This window comes from Wyeomyia smithii, chromosome 3 (genome assembly GCF_029784165.1).
Source record: "Wyeomyia smithii strain HCP4-BCI-WySm-NY-G18 chromosome 3, ASM2978416v1, whole genome shotgun sequence".
Classification (NCBI taxonomy): domain Eukaryota; kingdom Metazoa; phylum Arthropoda; class Insecta; order Diptera; family Culicidae; genus Wyeomyia; species Wyeomyia smithii.
In genome coordinates, this window is record NC_073696.1 from 245,821,081 (window position 1) to 245,830,907 (window position 9,827).

The window sequence follows — 9,827 nt, forward strand, 5'->3', positions numbered from 1 at the left end:
AAAAATCATCTGAAAACATAAAATCTTTGTTTAACAGGTTTACTGCTCTAAAACTAACCAATATGCATAAAAAAATTGAAAGATTTACTTTTTAATGTGCAAATATTACCATGTTGTTTTTAAACAACACTGACTTTATCGCAGAATAAAGTCGAAACAATTACTTTTGTTAACAGTAACTGTAAAATTGACCTTTTGTTAGTATAATTACTGATAATTCAGACATTTTCACTTACCACTAACCTTATTTTAAAATTTATTTACAAAGACAATCAGCACCAGTCGGGAATCTCGCCATGTTTTTTTCGTTTCCGAGATTTTGACAGCAAAAATTAAAAAAAAACATTAAAATACAGTACTTCCAGCTGTTAAGTTTTATTCTTTAGAGTCTAGAGAGCTGTTCTAATGAATTATAATTCTAAAAAATACTAAAATACATATATTTTAAAACGTTTTTAGTAGTGTTGTTTTAAAACAACATTGCGCATTTAAGTGTTAACGAAGTTTCCTATCAAATGTAAAGCAACATGTCAAAAGGATCTATCTACTTTCATCGATTTTCTTGATTGACTTTTCATTTGTTCAATAGTTCAGCTAAAGTAACTATTCCCAACGTGGTTTTTATTTAAAAAGCTAGATTAGATTCTCCGCTATCAAATGGTGTAAAGGACATATCATGAAACGTGTTAAATAAGCCGTGACGGTTGAAAAAAACCGTTCGATCAAAAAATCGATCAAAGAAAATAGATCCTTTTGATATGTTGCTCTACAAATATTTGTAAAAAAATACTTTTGTATACTAAACGTTGATTGCGTGATATTTTCGAAATTTACCATTATTTGAAACAATTATTTGAAGAACTGACCACGAAATAAGAAATTAGGTTGTTTAGCTTTATAAGTTTTGCCTTTCTCCTATTTTTTATATCATCTGAAAGAGCTGCATTTTCTAAGTAAAACGTGATTTTCAAAAATTTTCTATCGTTGTCCTTCAATTTTCAAATCACGAATCAAAACTGCTCGAAATACGGATCTCAACAGGGCAGCTATACTGTTTATTTTCGTCCAAAGGCAGGAGTGAATTCAAAGCGATTAAACATACTGCAAATTTCTAAAGACCTGACGAAGGGGTACAAGGCCGTGACCGAAATTTCCAAGGTCCGACCTAGCAAGCTCCGTGTCGTGGTCAGTGATCTGGCACAGGCCAATGCTATCGCTTGCTCTGAGCTCTTCACACGCGAGTATCGCGTGTACATACCCGCACGAGACGTGGAGATCGACGGTGTCATAACCGATTCGGGTCTGTCCGTCGAGTGTATTTTGCAAAGTGCTAAAGGGTGCTTCAAGAATAGCACATGTCTCGATGTGAAGGTGCTCGACTGCAAGCAATTGCGGTCTGCATCTCTCGTCGGCGGCACAAAAGTGTACACTCCGTCAGACTCGTTTCGCGTTACGTTTGCCGGATCTGCACTCCCTAGCCACGTCTCGATCGACCGGGTTCGTCTGCCTGTGCGATTGTATGTACCCCGTGTTATGAACTGCACCAATTGCAAGCAGTTAGGCCACACAGCCGCCTACTGCTGCAATAGCACGATGTAACAAGTGTGGGGAGACTCATGCGGAAGATTCTTGCAGTGTTAATGCTGAAAAATGTATTCACTGTGGGGAAAACCAGCATGAGCTCTCCACATGCCCGGTGTACATGCAGCGCAGAGATAAAATCAAGCGGTCACTTAAGGAGCGTTCAAAGCGTTCTTACGCTGAGATGCTGAAGAAGACCGTGACCACTTCTACCATAACATCGAACCCCTTTGATCTGTTGTCCTCTGATGAAACCGATTCTGACGATTCACCAGCGGGAACATCTTATGCCAATCCTGGGGAGTCTAGGAAGAGGAAAAATGTTTCTTCTCCTAAACTTCCCCGTAAAGGTCCTAAGATTTCCCAAAGTGTAATGAAAAGTACGAACAAACCAAACAGTGCTGCGGAAAAACTAGCGAACCTATACATTAGAGAAATGACAAGACACTCACCGTTAAGGCAACTGTCAACATCAAAACGGATAACGGCAATGCAAAATTATACAGATCGCCCGTTTTGATGTTGACAGCTGCCTTAACGGTGAGTGTCTCGGCGTCTCTCTGGTGTATAGGCTGACTAGGAAAAACCGAAGCAAACTCCTCCTGGGCTTGCAAATTTAAAGTCCCAGAAGGAGGTCCCAGCACTGCCAGGAACATCTAAAACCCCAGTTGTTCCTTTTGCACATCCAGTTGATGAAACAAACTCTGGATTAGTGAAATTTACTGACATTGTGGACTGGATTTTTGAAAATTTCCATGTACCCGATCCAATTAAAATTTTTCTTACAGCATTCCTCCCAACAGTTAGATAATTTTTGAAGCAGTTGACTGCCCAATGGCCCCTCCTTGCAGCGATTGTATCCTTCGATGCCTAATTCAACAGCGTATATGAAGGATTCTATCTCTGTCTTACAGTGGAATTGTAGAAGTATTTTACAAAAAATTGATTCGTTTAAAGTTTTGATAAATAAAAACGAATGCGATGCATTTTCCCTTTCCTTCCATGATTTTAATATCATTCGCCTTGATCGAGACACCCCATATGGAGGAGTACTTTTAGGGATTAAAAAGTGCTATTCTTTCTATCGTATTAACCTCCCCTCGATTCCAGGCATCGAAGTTGTCGCATGTCAAATGACAATACAAGGTAAAGAGCTTTGTATTGCCTCAAAATATATTACTCCCAGAGCACAGGTTGGGCAACGGCTGCTCTTTGATTTAATAGAACTTCTTCCCTCGCCACGTTTGATTTTGGAAGACTTCAACCCTCATGGTGTGGCTTGGGGTTCCCCTTACAATGATAACCGCTCCTCTTTAATCTATAACCTTTGCGATGACTTCGACATGACTATTTTAAACAATGGTGAAATGACACGTATCCCGAAACCTCCAGCGTGCCCAAGCGCTTTGGATCTATCCTTATGTTCGACGTCGCTACGGTTGGATTGCACATGGAAGGTAATCCTCGATCCTCACGGTAGCGACCATCTGCCTATTCTTATTTCAATTACTAACGGGTCAACTCGCATGCGACCAATTGACATTCCGTATGACCTCACACGGAATGTCGATTGGAAGTTATACGAGAAAATGATTTCAAAAGCGGTCGAGTCGATTCAACATCATCCACCACTTGAAGAATACAACCTCTTCGCGGGCTTGATCCTCGACGCCGCGTTGCAAGCCCAAACGAAGAAATATCCCGGCGTAACGATCAAAGAACGGCCTCCCACTCCGTGGTGGGACCAAGAGTGCTCCGATGTCTACACGCAAAGATCCGACGCGTTTTTGGCCTATCAGAAGAAAGGTATATCTGGCGACTATATACGGTATTCGGAGCTTGATACTAAGCTTAAAAGCTTGGCTAAAGCAAAGAAACGCGGATATTGGCGTCGGTTCGTGAACGAGACGTCGAGGGAGACATCGATGAGCACTCTTTGGAACACAGCCCGAAGAATGCGGAATCGCGTAACGGTCAACGAAAGCGAGGAGTCTTCAAGTCGGTGGATATTTGATTTTGCCAGGAAAGTATGTCCGGACTCTGTTCCTGCGCAAAACTTTGTTCGCGATACGTCTCCGGGTCACGACGCGATAGAATCACCTTTTACGATGGCAGAATATTCAGTTGCCCTCCTGTCCTGTAACAATAACGCACCTGGGTTAGATAGAATCAAATTCAACTTGTTGAAGAATCTACCCGGCAATGCCAAGAGGCGCTTGTTGAACTTGTTCAATAAGTTCCTGGAGCAAAACATTGTACCGCAGGATTGGAGGCAAGTGGAGGTGATCGCCATCCAAAAACCAGGGAAACCAGCTTCTGATCACAACTCTTATAGGCCGATTGCAATGCTATCCTGTATCGGGAAATTGATGGAAAAAATGATACTCCGTCTTTTAGACCATTGGGTCGAATCAAATGGTCTGCTTTAAGATACTCAATTTGGCTTCCGCCGTGCCAAAGGGTCGAATGATTGTCTTGCGTTGCTTTCAACAGATATTCAGCTGGCGTATGCGTTCAACTTTCAACGATTTGGCAACTTTTCGCATTAGCTTCATGGCTCTTCCCCAGGGCTCATGTTTAAGCCCCCTTCTTTACAACTTTTATGTAAATGACATCGACGAATGTCTGGCAAATTCATGCACGATAAGACAACTTGCAGACGACAGTGTAATCTCTGTTACAGGAGCCAAAGCTGTCGATTTGCAAGGACCATTGCAAGATACCTTGGACAGTTTGTCTGCTTGGGCTTTACAGCTAGGTATCGAATTCTCTCCGGAGAAGACTGAGATAGTAGTTTTTTCTAGGAAGCATGAACCTGCTCAGCTTCAAACACAATTAATGGGTAAAACGATTTCTCAGGTTTTGGTACACAAATACCTTGGTGTCTGGTTCGACTCTAAAGGCACCTGGGGTTGTCACGTGAGGTATCTGATGAAAAAATGTCAACAAAGAGTGAATTTTCTTCGTACAATAACCGGACAATGGTGGGGAGCCCATCCAGGAGACCTTATAAGGCTTTACCAAACAACGATACTGTCTGTTATTGAGTACGGGTGTTTCTGCTTCCGCTCCGCAGCAAACACACATTTGATCAAACTGGAGCGAATACAGTATCGTTGTTTGCGTATCGCCTTGGGTTGCATGCAATCGACCCATACGATGAGTTTGGAGGTCTTAGCTGGAGTACTACCTTTGAAAAACCGCTTCTGGAGCCTGTCTTCTCGTATTCTTATCAAGTGTGAGGTCTTGAACCGTCCCGTGATTGAAAATTTTGAAAGGTTAATCGAACTTAATTCTCAAACCCGTTTTATGACATTGTATTTTAATCACATGTCCCAAAATATTAACCCTTCTTCGAATATTCCAAATCGTGTCGACTTATCAAATACTTCTGATTCTACTGTGTTTTTCGATACATCCATGATAGAAGAAGCTCGTGGAATCCCGGATCATTTACGCGTGCAGCAGATCCCCAAAATTTTTTCCAATAAATATCGAAACATCAACTGCGACAATATGTTCTACACTGACGGATCACTTCTTGATGGGTCCACTGGCTTCGGTATTTTCAATAACAATTTAACCGTCTCCCATAAGCTTGATAATCTTGCTTCTGTTTACGTCGCAGAATTGGCTGCAATTCAGTACACCCTAGGGATTATCGAAAAAATGCCCACGGACCATTATTTCATCTTTACGGACAGTCTCAGTTCCATTGAGGCTCTCCGATCGATGAAAGATGTTAAGCACTCTCCGTGTTTCCTGGGGAAAATACGGGAACATCTGAGTGCTTTATCCGAAAAAGTACTCAGATTACCTTAGCGTGGGTCCCTTCTCACTGCTCGATACCGGGCAATGAGAAAGCGGACTCTTTGGCTAAGGTGGGCGCAACAAACGGTGGAATTTATGAAAGACCAATTGCCTTTAATGAATTTTTCTCATTTGTACGACAGAATACGATCATCAGTTGGCAAAATTCTTGGACCAAGGGGGAACTGGGAAGGTGGTTACATTCCATAATCCCCAAGGTATCGACGAACCCGTGGTTCAAGGGGTTGGATGTAGGTCGGGATTTCATTTGCGTGATGTCCCGGCTTATGTCCAATCACTATAGATTTGATGCGCATCTCCGTCGTGTTGGGCTCGGGGAAAGTGGTATCTGTGCCTGTGGTGAAGGTTATCACGACATAGAGCACGTTGTCTGGTCATGCCCTGTACACCGTGACGCCAGGTCTAGATTAATAGCTTCCCTGCATGCCGAAGGTAGGCAGCCGGCTGTTCCTGTTCGTGATGTCTTGGCGAGCCGTGACCTATCCTACATGTCCCTTATATACGTTTTCCTGAAATCCATCCACGCCCCAGTTTAGTCCTATCCCCTTCCGCCTACATCCAACCAAACGACAAGAACACGTTTAGACCCCGGATCCGGAAGCAGCAATCAGACCCGCACGATACTCTCAAGGCCCGAGGGAGACAACCCAATATGCCAGTCCGTAATATCTTGGCCCAGCAGCGGAACAAATTTAATATGCTGCTTACCTATGCCAATGAAAACCATCAAACAGCAAACCTGTGCTTTTAATGCAAAATATTCTAGCTTTAAGTTAGATTTAGTTTCAGCTCGTAGTCGGCAGCAAGGATAAAAAATTTGCTTTTAGTTATTAAGATACTTTAGAAAGTAAGTTACTAGATATAATTGGCGCCGTTAAACATTGAATTGTATTTGTGCCGTGTCAAATAAACTATAGATGAAGAAAAAAAAAACTCATTGTAGCGATTCAGAGCGAATTCTATTTTTCATTTCAAAATCAAAGGACAATTATATAATATTTTTAAAAACACGTTTTGCTCAGATAATTACACCACATACATAAAACATAGGTAACATTCAGGAAAATATCTTCCAAAAAAGTTGGTGCAAAATGAAATACTCGAATGGTACCATATTCTGAATAATATCACTGTTTGAGTAGTTTATGAAGGCGGTGTACCTGCACAGCCCTGCATTTGTCTCGTTTCCACTCGAAAAATGCTGCATTGGTTTTGTAAAGAACTTTTTGACAGTTCATTATGGGATTTTCGTTGGGGCTCGATGAAGCCGAGAAAAAGAAAATTTATTTTGTTCATTATTTGTCTAGCAGTTGGACAGGCCGGGTACGGATGAGGCAACGTGTACCAGAAAAAAAACACCAGTGTTACGTTTGTCTTATGTATGTGGTGGCAGGGTGTCGAAAACTTCAAAAAACCTGAAAAATCAGGGAACGTCTGGGAATTTATTTTTTGATCAGGGAATATCAGGGAAAACTGAAAAACAATCAGGGAAAAAATTTAACGTAGACTCGATTCTTTTTTAAACGGCTCTTCAGCGCCAAAACGGATTTTTTTAGCGTAAAGGCTAATGCGGTACCTTAACTGTTTGAATTCATATTCGATCGAACACTTTTTTGACTGGGATTTCAGATTTGCGTTCATCTACGTTGCACTTTTTGGTGTTGAATGCTAAAAAATATCAGGGAAATTAATGTTATGTTTCAGTTACCTTGCGGTGAGGTCCTTGAAGAGAACTGATTTTACCGCACTGTCGTCTGGCATCCTCGCGACATGTCCAGTTTATCGCAGCCTCCCGACCTTCGTCAGGTGAACAATGGGAATCTCTCTATGTGGTGCCTGCAGCAGCTCATGATTCATAAACTCCACCAAGTATTGTTCTCAACACTTTCCGTTCAAATACGGTCAGGGCGCAGATGTCCTCCGTAAACAGCGTCACGGTTTCAAGTCTATGAAGAACTACTGCTCTAATTAAAGTTTTGAACATCGTCATTTCAAGCGGGGCCGTATGTTTCTAGATCGAAACGTCCTGCGTTCTGTTACCAGAGATCCCTAGTATACGAACTCATCTACCACTTCCATCGAGCCCATCGCCGTGCATGATAACCGTGCGTGGGAGGCGAATGTTTGTTTCTCTCGAGCCTTCCCCTCTCATATTGTTTGGTTTTCGACGCATTATTTTTTAGCCCAACTCTCCTAGCCAGCCTTGCCAGGATTTATCCGTATATCTACGGATTTGTTCACTTCTACGGTCGGGTTACACATTCAAAGCAATCCTGAATAACGTTTGCAGTAAAAAAAATGGACAAAAATTGCCGATTTTTCATGGGGCTCATGGGAAACTACTCATGCATCATCAATCATAGTAACCCATGAGTTAGCAAATAAAAATTTGACAGCTCTAACTGTTTGAATAAGATGGTAAAGTCGATTTTCACGGTGAATCGCGACGTGGCAGTGGTGATGGACGACGAGACCTATCTCACCCTGGATGGCAACGACTGGCAGGGTACTTCGTATTTCATTTCTCCCACGAAGGAAGTGAGCTCCGAGGTGAAATTTATTTCACACACCAAGTTCCCCAAGGAGGTGCTGCTGTGGCTGACTATCAGCGAGAAGGGGACAGGTCCTTCCATACATTCCTCTGGTAGTCTCTCTTATTCTCAAATGATGGAAATTGCACAGTAGAGTGCCGTTGTTATGCCTCTTTTCCGGGTTTATAAAGCTCTGTCGGAGGTCTGTCCTTATCTGTGGCTCATTTTTTTTTTAGTGACCCAAATTCCTCTCGAACTCCAGAATATCGGGAGATGGGACACTGTTTTCGTTTGGAGGTACTCCAAAGTTAATTTTCCTTCCGCCGTCTTCAGTTGCCCCACTATTGAGGTCGGAAAACTACTTCCACCTATGGACAACCTCGCACTCGGTTGTGATCAGGTTTCCAGCTCTTCACGATTTCTGTCCTCCTGTTTTTTTCCTCTCCATCGCTTGCTGGCGTTCCTTATCAAACCAGTGTTTTTGCCGGCTTGACGTTACCTCACCTAGTGCCGTGGTTGCGGCCTCTCTGATGGCCGAAGCTTGCCCCATCCATCGTCGAGAGTCAAAGCTCATAGTTTCCTCGTGGGAGGTAGTATCGTCAAGTAAGCGCGCGTAATTCTCGGCAACCTGCGAGTTGTGTAACTACCGGATGTTTGGCCGAGGAGGACGATTTTGTTGCATAAGAAACACCGTAGATAGTTTTGAGTGTACATGTACTGCTACTAGGTAATGGTCTAAGTCTATATCCGCACCCCGAAGAGAGCGTATGTTTGTGATGTTAAAAAAAAGGCGGTGAGCTTGATTTGTTATCCGGTAGTTAGGTGATCTCCAGGTGACTATTTTTGCGTGGAATAAAGTGCTACTAATCATCGGGCTTCGGAAAGCAGCGAAGTTGATGCATCATTGGCCGTTATCTTTTCTGTCGGTGTGTAGACTGTGTGTTACTATTAAGCTAATAAATTTGAACACAAAACATAACACTGTAATTAGGGGATTTTTTGTTACAAAATGTACAGAGTCTGCATACAGAATCAATGTGTCAGCGACTATACATATTTTTTTCAGCCACCCCTGGAAATCAATTTTTGAAATATATTTAACAACACTCGAAAGAATGTCGTTTGTTATTGGCGATATTATGCCTGTAGTTTTTTTTGGTGCAAACAACATGTATTTGACAAGACACAAGCATATCGTGCTTGTTGAAGAAGTACCAAGAATTTCTCGTAATGCGTCAAAGTCAGAATTAACTCTATATCCTCGAAAACCAAACCCACTAACACTTACGTTATCATAATGAATGGTTTTGTCCTATTTAACTCTGATTAAATCAAATCTAATCAATTAAAATAATATAGAAACCCTTACAAAGGTTCATTAATTGGCAAACATAAGGAGATATATTAAACAAAATTATTATCAAGTTCCAGCAAAAATCGTAGCAATCAACAATTCCATTTTTGGTTTTTTTTTAAATCTTTTTTTCATTTGCCTACAACTACATTCGCTGTATTACGAAGACAGCTAATATACTTTTATTATGGTTAAGCTTAGAACAAAATATATCATCTAAAAATTGCAAAAATTTACAATTCTTGTTGAGTAATTTATAGTCATCATATATAAACTTTCAATCACCATCAGCAGCAACATTGCAGTTTACCCCGATTATACACGAATAGAAATGTACGAACAAAAGTGTATCACTGCAATACGAATAGTACCGCTGCAGTACGAAAAGCAGTGTACCGCTGAAATGTACGAATAGGAGAGTACCGCTGCAATCATAGACGACGAGAGACCTGCGGTTCTTTACACCACTTGTACTGTTGCTTTTACCGGTATATTCTCTTTCAAGACATCAGTTTTTATTAGGTTCTGAA